The 17,472-nt window shown below is 42.3% G+C and overlaps 1 protein-coding gene and 1 long non-coding RNA gene across 4 annotated transcripts in view; both read left to right on the top strand.

Annotated features, from left to right (window-relative positions):
- The window catches only part of LOC120098222 (uncharacterized), a 702,255-nt gene that overhangs the window by 634,594 nt on the left and 50,189 nt on the right, over positions 1-17,472 (top strand). The window lies entirely within an intron of this gene.
- On the top strand, positions 5,961-10,257 carry LOC134482980 (uncharacterized). The gene is made up of 3 exons (XR_010059761.1): positions 5,961-6,296; positions 7,797-7,890; positions 9,066-10,257. It is a non-coding gene; the product is annotated as an uncharacterized LOC134482980 (long non-coding RNA).

The raw sequence follows: 17,472 nt of genomic DNA, 5'->3' as shown, positions 1-17,472 counted from the left end.
TTCAGTTCAGACCGGTAGACTGATGGCTTATTTTCGCCCTACAGATGATTATAAGACTTGAAACTAAATATACAACTTGGTACATGGGATAGCTGATAGGTTGCCAAGAGGAGGTACTATTGGGGTACGTGAAATAGGTGCCATTAGGAACTACCGAGTTGGAAACTCGCCTGGCGCAGTCGAGGTGGGGTCCACACAGTTGGGTGTACCCACTATTTGTACAGGCCAGGCCCAGAGGCAGGGCTTGGTTGTGGAATCCTCAGTTAAAGGGATTTTAGTTAAGCCAGTGCCCAAATATGTAGCTCATCTTGTCCTCAGGCAGATCCAACAGTCTTTTCCTAGGTCAGCTGAAATTCAGAGAGCATTTTGTGGTGACTATTCATAAGGACAAGCATTTTTTTTATTTTTATTTTTTAAGGACAAGCATTTTAAGGAGGGGAACATTGGAATCCAAGGGTAGCTTGGGGTTTGGCTGGCTTGGTTTTTCTGAGGAGCAATTTTATCATCAGAGAGAGGACTCGAGATTTCATATGGATCCAAACTTTGGATGGGGACAGAAATGTCTAGAGTTTTTATCTCAGCAGAGGGTGACCTTCAGAAGGAGGTCCTTGCCATTAGCTAGCCCTCTGAGGCCAAACTTTCGCTTTCCAGACTTTATAAGACCTTTTACTCAATCATTCATAGTATTTCTTGCTTTTTTTCTGTGTTCTGAATGTCCAGAGGATTCTGACTGCTGAATTTGATGTAATCCATGGAGGTAAGGGCCTCCAGCCAGGCACCCAAGGAAACAAAAATGGCACAATAACAGTCCTACAGAATGACTGGGGCCAGTCTTCACAAACACTGATACTGAAGCTTGTTCTCTTTAACATAAATGTAGCTATTTTATACTCAGACTCCGTGTTACTCACAATGTGAAATTAAGTTCATGGTCATTACTTTAACTGACACTGAAGAATGCTATTAATAAGCCAAAAAGTTATGATTGTGTCTTAGTTAGGGTTTTACTGCTATGAACAGACGCCATGACCAAGGCAACTCTTATAAGGACAACATTTGATTGGGGCTGGCTTACAGGTTCAGAGGTTCAGTCCATTATCATCAAGGTGGAACATTGCAGCATCCAGGAAGGCATGGTACAGGAGGAGCTGAGAGTTCTACCACTTCATCTGAAGGAGAAGACTGGCCTCCAAGCAGCTCGGAAGTGGGTCTTAAAGCCCATGCCCACAATGACACATATCCTCCAACAAGGCCATACCTCCAAATAGGGCCACACTCTGGGCCAAGCATATTCAAACCACCATAGATTGAATCATTTGTACCCTGTTATCTCAGTGTTCTGAAATTCCCCTGTCCACCACTCCTTACCTCACTCAGGACCAATCAGCTTAAAGTTTGGCTGATAATACTTTCTGTAGTTAGCCAAAAATATTGTACCACTTTGCTGCTTGCTTTCAAATATTTGAACCTGGTTTTTCATATAAAAAGTCTACTCTGGGGCTGGAGAGATGGCTAAGTGGGTAAGAGCACTGACTGCTCTTCCAGAGGTCCTGAGTTCAAATCCCAGCAATTACATGGTGGCTCACAACATCTGTCATAAGATCTGATGCCCTCTTCTGGTGTTCTGAAGACAGTTATAGTGTACTTATATATATAATAAATAATTTTTTTAAAAAAGTCAACTCTGAGAGCAGACTAGTACTGCAATAGGCTTCCCAGTTCTTTTTGTAGTCCTGGACATCCAGTATTATGGTATACATTTAATAAACTATTCTTGCTTAACTGAAATTGGTGTGTGCATGGTTTGTATAGCAACTCCCAGACCCCAACAACCAACAGCTGTCCCTGCAAGCCTACTGCTACTGCACATAGCTACAATGTTGCCTGTTTCTATAGAGGGGTCAGGACAGGATTCAGAGACCAGGACAATTAGGTTCTCTAGTTGCAGAGGCCTTAAAGCACTATCTCAAAGATACTCACTGAGCTGACCTTCCTGAATGCAGGTCGTCCTCTCCTCCCCCTCCTCCTCTTCCTCCTCTTCTCCCTCCTCTTCCTCCTCCTCCTCCTCTCCCTCCTCTTCCTCCTCTTCTCCCTCCTCTTCCTCCTCCTCCTCCTCTCCTTCCTCTTCCTCCTCCTCTTCCTCCTCTTCCTCCTCTTCCTCCTCTTCTCCCTCCTCCTCCTCCTCTTCCTCCTCTTCCTCCTCTTTGTCCTCTTCCTCCTCTTCCTCCTCCTCTTTCTCCTCTTTCTCCTCTTCCTGCTCCTCTTCCTCCTCTTTCTCCTCTTCCTCTTCCTCTTCCTCCTCCTCTCCCTCCTCTTCTTTGTGTTGTTCTGGCTGTCCTTGAACTTGCTCCATGCTGACCATGCAGACCATGCTGGCTTTGAATTCTTGGAGATCTGCCTGCCTCTGCCTCCCAAGAGCTGGGATTAAAAGCGTGTGCCAGTTCTTAGTGAGAGTAGACAAGACAGTGGTGGCCCATGCCTTTAAAAATAATTGATCCATGTTTTTTTGGGGGGGGGAGTATGACTCAGAGTTAGGAGTGAGCTAAGGACAGAGAATTTTATAATTGAGAGTAAGTCCTGAAGAACGGATGGCACCAAATAACCCCTAAAGTAACAATAATGAGGTAAAAGAGGGACAGAAGGAGCTTCCCTTCCCTAGTGGTGTGTAGGAGGGCATTGGAGACAGCAAGCCCATAAACAGAAGAACAGCGATAAAATAGTTAAACACAGAGTTTGCAGCCCATCATGAGGTGGGCACAGATAGAGAAACACTGGATTTGGTTAGTAGTGTGCTGGATAAAAGTTCCCTGTAGCCATAACTTCTCAATGGCATCTGGGAGATGCCACGTCAGGGCAGGTCTCAGAATCAACCAGACCACGGTTACCCTTCAGGAAGGATAGAGGGGAGTCACTCCCCTTGGCTGCTCTGGGGTTAGTCCTTGGGGTCAGTCCCCTTAGCTGCTCTGGGGTTAGTCCTTGAGGTCAGTCCCACCTGGCTGCTCTGGAATGGAAGGGAGCTTACTGAGTTTCACATACAGTTTTCCAGTTGAGACTGCTCTATATGAGGGGGAAGGTTTTTAAAGATGCAGCAGGCATATCCAGTGTGGGAAGTTTTCTAATTTAGAAGATGTGGGGATCAAGAGAATAAGTTTGTGGAGCAGAGGTGTATAGGTTTTGATGGAGGGGTTCAACCTGAGATCAGATGGGCTGCAGATGCCCTGGCTAGGGGAGCTAAACTCGGGCCTCCTCATTATATGGTGTCAAGGAGTGAGGCACGTGGAGTCCTGATGGACAATCTGCCTTCTAGTGCCCCCATTGTGCACTTTTATCTCGGGGGCAGAGGATTGGAGCCGCCATATTAGAGACAGAATTGAAGAAGTCCACATACCCAGATCTCATTTCAAAAATATTAAAGATTGGGACTAGAAATATGGCTTTGCAGTTAAGAAGAGCTCTGGCTTCTCTTCCAGAGAACTCAAGTTTAATTCCCAGCACCCACATGGCTGCTCCAACTGTCTGTAACACCAGTTCCAGGGTATCTGACACCCTTATTCAGACATACATTCAAGCAAGACACCAATGCACAGAAAATAGATTTAAGTTTTGAAACATCCACTCCAATCTACCAGTCTAATGGAAATATTCTCCAGTGAGAATTAGCTAGATGAGCCGTACGGCATAGAATTTAACATATCATAATCTTCACCTGAGAATTCTAGGAGTTTAAAAACAACACAAAGAAACAGGTCAAAGACCTTAAGAAGAATTAATGCTGAGTGAATCCCAAGAAAACACAAATGTTGGGCTGATGGAAATGACAGTGACAACCGGGGATTTGCAAATGGAATTCAATAAACAGAAACATTGGATGTGAGTCAAGTGGAAATGGACATGGAAACCTAATAACCCAACTAACTACTCAAGGGAAAGCCTTATGGCTGCAATGAATCTAGCAGAAGACAATATCAAAGAGAAGGGAGAAGTGTGGACTCCATGAAAAGACCAAACCTTTCAAATACAGGGATAGATGAAGGAGAAGAATCCCAAACCAATGGCATAGTCCAGATTTCCAACAAGATCACAGATGAAAACTTCCCCAGCCTAAGGAAGACACACCCACACAAGAAGCAGGCAGAACACCAAACAGATAAGACTAGAAAAAGAAAATCATCATGGCGGATCATAGCTAACATACTAAATATACAGAACAAAGAAAGTACAGAAAGCTGCTATTGAAAACAAACAAACAAATAAACAAAACCACACAAGTCCCTTGTAAAGGAAGGCCCATGAGAATAACGGCAGATTCCTTACTGGAAACTTTAAAAGCCAGAAGACCCTGGGACAATGCACTCAAAGCTGTAAAAGACCACACCGGCCTACCTAATGTACTAATGTACTCAGCAAAACTGTCTACTGCAGTTAGAGGGAAAATAAAAGCTTTCTATGGTTAAAATAAAGTCTATATCTGGTTAAAATAAAATTTATACCCAGTCAGGCTGTGGTAGCTCCTTTAGTCCCAGCACTTGGTAGGCAGGGAGAGGCAGATTTCTGCCAAACCTAAGGAAAATACAGGAAGCAATACTTGGGCTGAAGAGAAGAATCATGTTCTGTATGTTGAGGCCTGCCCCCCTAGCATAGCTTGTAGCCATTGTTTTCCATGCCTGCCACTGACACAGAAAAATATCTCGACTCAAAGCAGGGTCATACTGTTATGTTTTGTATATTCTGAGATTTGTTAATCTTAAGAAATCCCACAACTATAAGCTCCACTTAGGACCAATCAGAATAAAGGTCAGTTACAGCTAGTTGTGCTCAACTAGCCAAAACAGTCAGGGTCAACCACCCTGCCACACTCTGTATGAGTGAGCTCATTGTGGTGTCTTCCCTTTATAAGCTGGCCCTGAGAAATGCTCTGGATCATGGCTTTCAGCTCCTGAGTCTGAGCTACGGCCCTGATCAATCAGTCTTGTGCATTCAGTAAACCAGTCCTGCTCACCTGAGATCAGTTTTTGAGTGGTTCGTGTGGCCAGTGATTCCTGAAACCTAATATTTAGCACGTTGGCCTGGAATGCCCCCTACTCTCGACCAGCCCACAGTTACTAATACTGGATGCCACCAAGCTGGCCCCTCTATGAGGAGGTAATTTTTTTTCCTGGTTTGGTCTTGTTTCTGGTACCTTTTGGTGACTCAAGTGAGAGCAGCTGGGCACTACAGTCTCTCAAGTCAGGAGACTGGAGATACCCTGCTTCTCCCCTTGTCTAGGAGGAATGGAGTGCAAACCGCCCCTTCCAACTTGGATGTGCTCAGGATTTGAAATGCCCCAAACACAGTGCTGTCTATCAAAAAACTAGATTTTGTCTGTTTGTCTTCCACTTTCATTTTTTTTGGGGGGGGCACCTTTCTCCTCTATCTAACCTTTAACCTTTAACTCCCTCACTGTGTGTTACTGGGTCTCTTTGGTGGGACATCTGGATCCTCTCCATCTCCTCCCCAACTCCATTGGCTGTTCTTGGAGGGTGGTCCTTGCCTGCCAGTTGTAGTTTTGTTTAATTTCTTTTTTTAAAGATTTATTTATTTTATTAATATGGGTATATTTTATTAATATGGGTATACTGTCACTCTCTTCAGACACACCAGCAGAGGACATCGGATTTCATTACAGATGGTTGTGAGCCACCATGTGGTTGCTGGGATTTGAACTCAGGGCCTCTGGAAGAGCAGTCAGTGCTCTTAACCACTGAGCCATCTCACCAGACCCTCATTTAATGGCTTAATTGTTGCTTTGTGTTTCATATTCAGAGGGAAAATGGCTCAAACTTCATCTGCTGGCCATTCACCCCTCGACTTAGTTTTAACTCATTTCGAGGATGTTTAGGAAAAAGGGGATAGATTGGGACAACAAAAACCGATAAACTGGTTCTGCCCTTGGAGCCCTGTGACTACAGCTAGGAGTCAGTCTAGCACTACTGGAGAAGCCCCGCCTCCCGCCTAGATCAAGCTGACAGCAACCTAGGGGCTGCTTGAGATGTACAAGCTACTCTTTTTTTTTTTTCTTGGTTCTTTTTTTCGGAGCTGGGGACCGAACCCAGAGCCTTGCGCTTCCTAGGCAAGTGCTCTACCACTGAGCTAAATCCCCAACCCCGTACAAGCTACTCTTAAAGGGGCACCAGCAGCCTCTCAGCTTCTCTAGTAAGTAAGCCGATGGCCAGTTGTGCTACAAAACCTCTGTGTCCATGAGAATCAGATTCAGCAGGTAGCAAGGTGGTCCTCCCTTGAAATTTCAACTAAAAGAGGTAAGGGAAATTTTGTCTATTTCAAATGTATAAATGTATGTATGTGGTCATGTCATCTTTATTTCTGACTGGTCTTAAATGTATATGTTCACTATGTTCTGCATGTCTTGGTTATAAATTATTGGCTTATAAGCTTTTGGGTACAGTTAAAAATTTGTAACTTCTGTAACAGAAAATAGGCTTAAAACAAGTAATTCAGGGTTAGAGCCATTCTGGGCAATCACAGCCAGCATGAGCTGGCCAAGGAAACAGATCTTTAAAGATACTTTTAAATTAGGATAATATTATATGTAATTCCTGTTCTAAAAGCCCAGACTTATAAAAGATAGGATTTAAAAAAATGTTTCTTTAATGAGGTAAATAAACTCCACCTCCATGCTTTTATATACAACAACTTTTCTTGCTAGCAACCAAACTTTAGAACATCAAAATAATGCACTTGATATTGATTTTAGAAACATAAAAATGTTTATACTCTTAGAAATTTGTTATTTTCTAAAAATTATGGTTATGTTCTATGTTTTCATTCTCATAGAGGTACTTTATTTTGATATTACAAAAAACGTAAGTGAGAGATTTTGAAGTTTTAGAGGTCTTTACTATCAGAAAGGTTAAGAATCACTGGCTCTTGAAACCGACCCACCCTTCCTTTCAGTTTGCCTGAGCTCTGGCAAGGGTCCAGCAGCCCAGAGCACAGCTTCCCCTCCCTTCCTAAAGCTGAAGTCTACCAAATAGACTACAATTTATGATCTTGTGATGACGACTCCCCCGGCCAAGGTCCTTGCTATTTTTCCCAATTTGTCAACCCTTTCCTGTTCTAAAACTGCCTTAATCATAAACCTGGGAAATGGTTATTTTCCACAATGATACACCGCCACACGAAGGTCAGAAAAGCTTCCTGTCTTTTCATGGACTATGCTTATGGTTAAACATTTTTGTTTTAATACTCAAGAACTTCAACTTAAAACTATGATTTTTTTTTTTAGGCTCAAAGCTAAAAGGGAGCGATAGTCAGTAACCTTACAGTTAATCCAATCCTTTAATACATTCAGAAATATATTTAAAGCCATGTTAAGTACTGATATAGTTAATTAGAAGATTCCGCTTTATTTAGTCTCCTGTTTTAGGTTTGTAAGTTTAGAGCAAATAACTAAAAACAGACAGACTGTTTAACTCATATATAATTGGTAGGTACTAGCCCTCGAACCTGTCAGAGATCTGCTGAATATGGCATTTAACAGGTTTAAACTTACCCTGACTGACAGACTCCCAAATCCTAAAAGTGACCCCCCCACACCCAGGTCTCCAAGAAGACATGGTCACAATGTCAAAGATCACCACCAGAAGCATGGTACAATAGCCACTGGGCATAACTGTCCCAATGCCTTGCCTGCTGCCACAGCCTGGCCTGAACTATGGACAGAGGATAACTGAAGAATTGATTGCCATACATTGCTTAAGACAGGTGAGGTCAGCCTCTCCTGTGTTCCTCCTCCACAGACAAAGAAAGCCTCTTGATCTTCTGGGCCTGATAGCCAAAGATTGCCTCTGCCCTGCCCTTGAAGGTGTGGAAGAAGCTGGGACAACTGTCTAGGTAATGGAATATGCATGGTTTCTGTCATTTCAATGGATACATAGCCATCTAGACTTACAGTGTATCCTTCCCAGTCTCTGATCACACTAACAGCTAAGTTAACTGGAGCCTGACAGCTAGAGAACAGGTTAGTAGCTCCTTATCCCAAGATAATCCACCTCTGTTGTTTCATTAGTCAATTCATTAGTTAAAACTACTAGGCCTCTTATTAAAAAGGGCAAACCGGCCTGCCTTGTCACAGGCTTCATGTTAAAGGATAAACAGATTTCAATGTGACTTTTTATTATTCCTTTACTTAAACAACTGCTCTCAGCAATCAACCCCCCATGTCTCATAATAAATAATTGGATGAAGAAATACAAAGTTTATATAAAGTCTGAGGATCTAAGAAAAGTTTTGAATGTCTAAACAGATGTTCTAAGATTAAGAGATGCAGATCGATAAATGCAAGTGGAAGGTTAGAGGATGTTAAGAAAATCTTGGATGATGATAGGAAAATGATTTAAGGTACATGGGAGGAATGAAAAATGTTTTAGATGAAAGATGTTTAAGGTTGGTAAATTCAAATTATAAGTGTTAAAAGGTCTAAGAAGATTTTTAAGATTGAAGGGTCTAAGAAGGTATTTTAAGGTATATAAATGCAAGGTATATATGTATATACACATATACATTATACACACATAATACATACATACATATATACATATATACACATGTACACATGTATACATGTATACACATATATACATACATACACATATACACATATATGCATATACACATATATACATATATACATATATACAAATATATGAAAATGATTTAGGATATATGAAAACGGGAACTATTTCATATTCCTCCATGCCACTGTTGTTTTAACATTGATCGATGGAATTCTGATAAGCTAATGGAACACTGGCGGTTTACAATTCAGTCGCAAGCTCAAGATCTTCAAGCGTCCCTTTGGTTGTCTTCTGACTGTAGACGATGTGCTTCTCATCATGCTGAAAACATTTCGTTGAATCTGTGTCTCTAGCCCTCCGGACTGAGAAAAGAATGACTATGTCTTTTAGCCCAGACCTACAGCTTTTCCTAGGTCTCAGAAATGGTTCTTTACCTTCCCCAGTTACAAGACGATTTTAGCTTCGGTTCCTAGTCTGCATTTGTCTCAGCAGATCTTCGCCTGGCTGACGGACTCCATCCAGGATCACCTGTGGACTGCAAGCGCCTGAGCTCTGACTTGCCGTAGGCCAATGTAAACTGGTCCAGCCGAGATGATTGCTCCCTGATTTTCAGCTGAATCAACTAATCAGATGCTTCTGATAAATGCCCCATTGCCCAGCCTTCCTGGACCCCAGTGAACAACGTCCTAATGTCAGCTGTAAGTACTTACAGAAGAGACTGTGTTGTCCATTGTTTCTCCTATCAGGCTGAAGTGCTAAGTCAAAAGAGAAACTCTCTGGCTCAGAGGAAACCCTTGAGTTAATTCAAGGTGTGTACATGTTGAGCCTGCACCCCCCACCCAGTATAGCTGTAGCCATTTTGGTCCGTGCCTGCCAGTCATTGGCAAAGAAAAATAGCTTGACTCAGAAGAGGGTCGTGCTGACCACATACCCTGTTATGTTCTGTATGTCTGAAAGTGTTAATCTTAAGAATTCCCACAACCGTAAGCTCCACTTAGGACCAATCAGTATAAAGTTCAGTTAGAACTGTCCACTCCAACTAGCAAGATAGCTTTTGTCATGGCCAACCACCCTGCCATGCTATGTTAATCTCATTGTGGTTTTTGACTTTATAAGCTGGCCCTGAGAAATGTTTGAGGTCATAGCTTTCAGCTCCTGAATCTGAGCTACAGCCCTGATGGATCAGTCTGTGGTGTGCATTCAATAAACCAGCCCTGTTTACCTGAGACTAGTATCTGAGTGGTTTGTTTGTTGTATTTTGCCAGTTAATTGATATTTATTTTTGCCCAGATGATTTATGTATAGAAACAAGGATAATGAAATAATTTACTTTTTTTTTTTTGAGACAGAGTTTCTCTTTGTAGTCTTGGCTGCCCTGGAACTAGCTCTGTAGAATGGGCTGGCCTTGAACTCACAGAGATCTGCCTGCTTCTGCCTACCAAGTACTGGGATAAAAAGCACGTGCCACTACCACCTAGCTGAAGTAGTCTACTCTTAATGGGTTGATGTTAGTCTTCATCTTTAATTCCAGTAGTACACATTTAATGTAATCAGGTGTACCAGAGTTTTATACATACGTGTTTATGATAGTAATATCTTCTTGGGTAACTATTCCTTTGATTAGAATGAATTGTTCTTCTTTATCTCTTCTGATAAATTGTACCCAAATGCCAGCAGCACACAGAAATGGCTCCAAAATAGATCACATCCTAGGACACAAAATGAATATTTACAAATTTAAAAATATTGGAATAACTCTGTGTATCCTATCTAACCACAATTCAACAAAATTTAAAATTCACAGCAAACTAACCTCTAGTGAATACACAAACTCATTACTGACTAGTGAATAAGTCAAAGAGGAAATCAAGGAAGAAATAAAAAAAATTCCTGGAATGAAATAAAAATGAAAACACATCACAACAAAACCTTTGCCATGTATTAAAAACACTCTTTGAGGGAAATTTATTACTCTGAGTGCAACATTAAAATAATTAGAAGGAACATAAATTAAAAGATTTAATACCCTGCAGTTCCTGGGTTCTCTGGTTCCACTTTATATCCACCTTTTCCTTTTGTTCAATTTTTATTTTTTTATTATTAAATAATGTGGTCTATGGAGAAAAAATAAAAATCTGACTTAGTTTAAAAAAAAGATTTAATGATGCATCTTAACATTGTAGAAAAACGGGAACAAACAAAACATAAACAAAGTAGATGGCAAGAAAAAAAACACAGAGGAGAAAGTAATGACATAGAAACAAAAGCAAAGGACAATACAGGGAAGCAGAGCCTCTAAGAACTGGTTCTTTGAGAGGATAAAGTCAACAGACCAACTCATCTAAAGAAACAGCAAGAAAAGTCAACAGATTGAGAAACAAACATGGAAACGTTAAAACGGATACCACCAGCACAATTGAAAGTATTATCAGGGAATAGTTTAAAAACTTGACTACATTAAGTTGTAAAACCTAGAAGAAATGAATGAGTTTCTATGTTCAGCGAAACCACCAAAACTGAACCAACAGACTCACAGCAAATGAAGAGATTGAGACAGTAATAAAAAGTCTTCCAACTTGACCACATTTTCAACTAGAACCCAAGCTGGGCACACCGGTGAGGGATTTTTCTTGATTGGATATTCACTGGGTAAGACTCATCCTAAATCTGGGCCACACCTTCTTGTGGCAACTCACATGATGAAAGGAAGTGGAAGAAGGAAGTTTTGCTTTTTGCCTGTTTGCCCTCTCTCTAGCTGCTGAGGCGTTCCTTCAGTGGTCTTAGAAGCTGCTTCCTCAGGATTCCAATGCGGCCTGAACACCAGCTGAGGACCTCCAACCTTATGGACTGAACAACTGTTAGATTCTTGGTCTTTCAGTCAGGACACAACCATTGTTGGATTCGCTGGACCACAGCCTGTAAACCACTAATGAATCCACATGTGTGTATTTACATATATATATTAATATACATAGCGATTTTTATTGGTTTTGTTCATCTGGACTCCTCTGGCTAATACTCCAAACAGGCAAAAACGTGACAACAGCAGTAGGAATCTATAGGCCAATATTTCTGATAAACATAGATTTAAAAATTCTCAATAAAATACTTGCAAACCAAATACAGACATATGTCATAAAGATCATGCCTCATGACCAGGTTGGCTTTAAATTACCCCAGAGACAGAGATAGTTCAATATACATAAGCCACTACATGCAATAAACCATATAAATGGGTCTAAAGAAAAAAATACATGATAATCTCAATAAATGCAGAAAAAGCTTTTGATAAAATCCAACTTACCTTCACATAAAAGTCCTAGATGACGGAAGGCTAAAGGGGGTACATCTCAACTTAAGAGCCATTTATTAGAAACAGCAACCAACATCATTCAAAAAGTGCCCTTTTCTAGCCTCCAAGGGCACCTGCACACAAGACACATAAAAACACGTGTGCACATACCTTTCTCTTCTGGCGTTCTGTGACTTGGGCTTTTTAGCCTCCCCCCCCCCCCAGAATGAAATACTCCTGGGGCTCATTGTTTTAATGTTCCCGTTTCAGTAGCTGGTTCCTGAAAGGAAGGGCCCAAGTATCCCTCTTCAGAAGGTCATTCTTACACGTCTCTCCCTACTTTGTCTTAACAACCTTTCTTGCTACTTTAAGAGTTCACCTCCCCAAAGACTCTAGAATCACTTAGGATCCAAATCAGGTATCAGAGCTCCCAGAACACTTTTGACATCTCTGGCCTCTGGCAAGGATGAAACTGCTAAGAGTTCTAAGGATATTTCTGCCTTTTAGTCAAGAAAGAACCTGGTTACATTTCTCTGTGGCCATTTTACCCTCAACTGCCTAGCCATTTCCTACCATCACATCTCCGCCATAACTGCCATTACAGGGGTCAGGGCAATGACTGGTTCAGCTTCTTACAGCTGAACTTGAGGTGTCAGGTGTGGCAATTTGGGGGGGTACCCCACCAGAAGGCCAATCTGAAAGGACTCAACTGTCAGATGTAGGGAGGAAAGGAAGTTCTTGGCTGGTGTCTGGAAGAGATTTTAAATCCAAATCATAGCCTATTAGAATCTCTTTGTGAACTCACAAGAGCCTCCGTATATAAACTCAACAGATACACTCCCTTCAACTAAAATGGCCAATCAGAGGCATCCATTGAAAATGTAGAATTAGGGGCTGGAGATATGGCTCAGCAGGTAAGAGTACCTGTTATACTCACGAGACAACCCCAGCTCAGATCTCTAGGACCTGTGTAAAACAGCCAGATTTGGCTGCATGCTTGCATGCCTGTAACCCCAGCATTTGTGGGGGTGAAGACTGGAGGATCGCAGTAGCGTGCTGGTTATCAGCCCACTGAGGGTTCAGTGAGAGACCCTCAAGGGAGGGAGGAAGAGAGTGGTAGGGTTGTCTGTCCTCTGAATGTGCATACCTGTACACGCATGTGTGCGTAGGCCACACACATACACACAATACATTCATTCATATACACATAAACAAAGTCATTTCTTTAAAGAAAATGCCAAAATAACTTTGTTTGTTGGTGGTTCTTTTGTCTGTTTGCATTAAAGCAGCTGTCAGTGTGTAGCCCCTGTTGGCCTGGGGTGTGAGGTGTGCAGCTACTTTGTAGACTAGGCTAGTCTCGAATTTATAGCCACCCACCTGCCTCCATCTCCTGAGTGCAGGGATTAAAGCTGTGAGCTACCCGGCTGGCTGCCGATGGTTCTTGTTTGTGAAGTGAGCAGAGCAGTGCGTGACTGCATAATTCTTGAGATGATCGAGAGTTAAATCTGCTCGAATGGCTGATCTCACAGCTTTAACCGGGGGAAATCCTCAGCGGTAAACAAAGTCGCTGGTATTTGCACTAATAGTTATGTTGTGAGGGGACTACAAAAACAAAGGGAACTTCTACCTTCCTCCAGCTGACCTATTCAAAGTAGTTAGCAGATCTCAGAACGGCTCGATGCTGTACATAAGTCACCATTAAGATCCCAGAGCATTCTAAAAAACAATTAGCAAAGAGACAAACATCACACCTGGGCTGGTGAAGCAGGAAATCGGTGGCTTGTGACTTTAGTCCCTGCACTCGGGATGGAAGCAGGTGGATACTGAGACTCGGACTCACACCAAATAAAACCTCCAAGGTCACCAAGGATAAAGAGAACAGGAGCAGTTTGCAGCAGTCTGGAAGCCTTTCTCCCTTAGCTGATAACACAGAGAAACTGGATCCCCTTGATGAATACAAGGTCTTTCTCAACAGTTTCATAGGGTATTGTGCCCTGCTGGACATGCCAGAGAAACACAGGCTACAAAACTTAAAAAGTTAGCTGGACAGAGCTACAACTGTGGACACAGAGCCCAAAGTTCTGGACCTCATTCCGGGAGTGCATTCCTTGGTGATCAGGAGCAAGCCATTAACTTTCTGTCAGCTCCGATTTCCCCGTTTTCTTGAGTAGAAAACTCAAGTCCTCTTAGCTGAGTCTGGAGAAGTCAGAACTTTATTTGGGACCCCGATTCTTGGACTGAACCACTAGGTGGCACTATATGAGAAGAAACAAATGAAGCCCCTGATTTCTAAGACTTGATCGGCCTCTGCTTTTCCGGGCGTTGCTTACCAACTCCATCTTTTGTAGCAGCTTATGTAGGAGAATGTCTCAGAAATACTGGTAAGTATAAAAGCAGAGGCTTAGACCTAACACTGACTTCTACCCTGAGCCCATGCGCATTCAATTTCAGGAAATATAACACATCAGTTGAATCCCTAGTGCCTTGATAAGTAGGACATTACCTGAGCATGCTTTCTGGAGAACGTTACTATGTGGCTGGAGGGTCTAAGAGGAGAGTATCTGTGGTCAATGCGGGTTAGCTCCATCAAATTGGCCAGATACCCAGAAAGAACAAATATTAGTGAGTGGATCTGTTCCATGACACCTGGAGTAGAATTTTTCTGCTGCCTTGAACATCAGACCTCCAAGCTGACCTGCCTTGGACTCTTAAGATTTGCCTTAAGAGTCCTCAAGTTTCCCAGGTTTTGCCTTAGAGGGGACATTATACCATCAGCTTCCCTGATTCTGAGGCCTCTGGGTGTGGCATAAACCACCTTATAAGCACCTCAGGGTCTCAGGTTGGCAAATGGGTTGAGATGTATCTCAGTTTTCATCAGTTTCTTTAAAAAAAATGACTGGGCACTGGAGGCATAGACCTTTAATCCCAGCACTAGGGAGGCAGAACCAGGAGAATATCTGAGTTGGAGGCCAGCCTGATCTACAGAGCAAGTTCCAGGGTGGCCAGGGCTACACAGAAAACCCTGTCTTGAAAACAAAACAAACAAAACAAATATGTTCTATTTATTTTTAATTTTTTTGCATGAATGTTTTGCCTGCATGTATCTGTTCGCCACACGTGTGCCTGGTGCCTGTGGAGGTCAGAGAGGGCACAAGATCCTTTGGGACTGAGGTACAGGTGGTCGTTAGCTCCCATGTGGTGCTGGGAATAGAACCTGGGTCCTCTTCAAGAGCAGCCAGCATTCTTAACTGGTGAGCCGTTGCTCTAACCCACTATCAGCTTCTGTAGTCACATGATCCAATTCTCCAAGTAAATCCCATATCATAGCAAAATTGACAAAAACTTAGTCAAACTAACTAAAAGGAAGAGTAGGCCCAGATTAATGAAATTTGAGATGGAAGAGGGTATTTTACAATAAATGCTCCTGAAATGCAGAGGATCATTACAGAATATTTTAAAATGTATATTTCTTTTTTATTTTTTTAAATTTTATTTTTTCTTGGATATTTTATGTATTTACATTTCAAATGTTATCCCCTTTCCCCCCTTTCCCATACCCCCTTCCTCCCTCCCCCCTGTTTCTATGAGAATGCTTCCATTTCCACCCACCCACTCCCACCTCACCGCCCTGGCATTCCTCTACACTGGGGAAATGAGCCTTCACAGGACCAAGGGCTTTTCCTCCTACTGATGCCAGACAATGCCATCCTCTGCTACATATGTGACTGAAACCATGGGTCCCTCCATGTGTACTCATTGGTTGGTGGTTTATTTCCTGGGAGCTCTGGGGAGTCTGACTGGTTGATATTGTTGTTCTTCCTATGGGGTTGCAAACCCCTTCAGCTCCTTCAGTCCTTTCTCTAACTCCTCCACTGGGGTCCCCGTGTTCAGTCTGATGGTTGTTAGCTGCAAGCATCCTCATCTGTATCAGTAAGGCTCTGGCAGAGCCTCTCAGGAGACATCCATATCAGGCTCCTGTCAGCAAGCACTTCTTGGCATCAGCAATAGTGACTGGGTTTGGTGGCCACATATGGGCTGGATCCCCAGGTAGGGCAGTCTCTGGATGACCTTTCCTCAGTCTCTGCTCTACTCTTTTTCCCATGCATGTTTCAATATATTTGAAGTTTACAAAAATAGACAAATTTCTAGACACATGTGCCCTAACAAAATTAAAACAGGAAGATATAAATCACACAAACGGATCTATAACAAGCAATGAAGTTAAGGCCATAATAAGGGGTACATAAAACAGTAAGGCCCAGGACAGGGTAGATTTACTGCCTAATTTTACCAATATTTAAAGATGAGCAGCTGGGCATGGTGGCATACGCCTTTGTTCCCAGCACTCAGGAGGCAGAGGCAGGCGGATCTCTGAGTCTGAGGCCAGCCTGGTCTACAGAACAAGTTCAAGAACAGCCAGAAATCACACACTCTGACCAAGTTGACGTTATTCTAGGGATGCAAGGAAGACTTAGCACATAGAAATGAAAATCACGGCCAGACTTCAAATAAGTACAGAAACCACTGACCAGAAAGTGAAGCCAAGACACTGAACTATAGCTTTAGTAGAAGAGATGGTTTCAAAGATGAAGACGAAGGGGCGAGTGAGACAGCTTAGCAAGGAGGGGTAGCTGACACAAGGCTGACAACCTGAATTTGATCCCAGGGACCCACACACGAGAGAAAGAGAAGTGAGTCCTCCTACAAGTTATTCTCTGAAATCCACATTCATGTTGTGTCCCATGTCTAAACAAACAAACAAACAAATAAATATTCAATAAAAAATAAAAGCATTAATTCTAGTTCTCTGTGTATTAACTTCTTTAATCATAAGTTAGGAATAACGGTAATATTTATCTGACAGAGTTGCTGTGATAACTAAGAGCATACTAATAGTGATTATTTTATAATTATAGGATTAACATATGTTGTCAACGTTATTTAATTAGGCACAGGGAAGATACAGAAGAATCCCATTCGTGAATCCTGCTACTCTGTTTTCATTTGCTATACAGAAACGTCTGAAATTGGCTACCTTACGAAGGAAGTTGTTTGCTTGTTTTTATCCTAGCACAACCTCAATCTTGTTATGTAGCTGAAGATGTCCTTGAACTTCTGGTAACCTGCTAAGTGTTTATGCAACGCTGGGTATTGAACCCGGAACTTCATGCATGTCGGACAAACACTTTGCCAACATATGGGAGGTCAGCTACCTGCCCTGTAGTGGATATCAAAACCATGACTTGTCAGCAGCTTGATCTATTAACAATTTAGTTCTTGCTCTTGTCAAGAGGACTGACTTCACTGACTCTAGATAATCAGCTAGGAGTTCCATTTCTTTCCACCGGCTCTGCTATTCTCACGGAGAATTTGGCTCTACTGCTGTCTGCCAGCAGATCACCGGAAGGAGAGTGCAGGTTGGCACAGGTTCTAAATGAAGCTGTGACTTCGATCTGGTTTCTCCCCTCTGAGAGAGATGTTGGATTTTGATTGTCACGCTGGCAGGGGTTGGGAGGTGGAGCCCTTAGAGACAATTAGGTCTATAAAAGAGTTGTTAGGCAAGAAAAGCCACGTAAGGAGATATCCCTGAGACTGACTCCTGCTGTT

Source organism: Rattus norvegicus, chromosome 18 (assembly GCF_036323735.1).
Source record: "Rattus norvegicus strain BN/NHsdMcwi chromosome 18, GRCr8, whole genome shotgun sequence".
In the NCBI taxonomy this organism is placed as follows: Eukaryota; Metazoa; Chordata; class Mammalia; order Rodentia; family Muridae; genus Rattus; species Rattus norvegicus.
The sequence above is the reverse complement of the archived record's forward strand: the minus strand, read 5'-3'. Positions and strand labels throughout refer to the sequence as shown.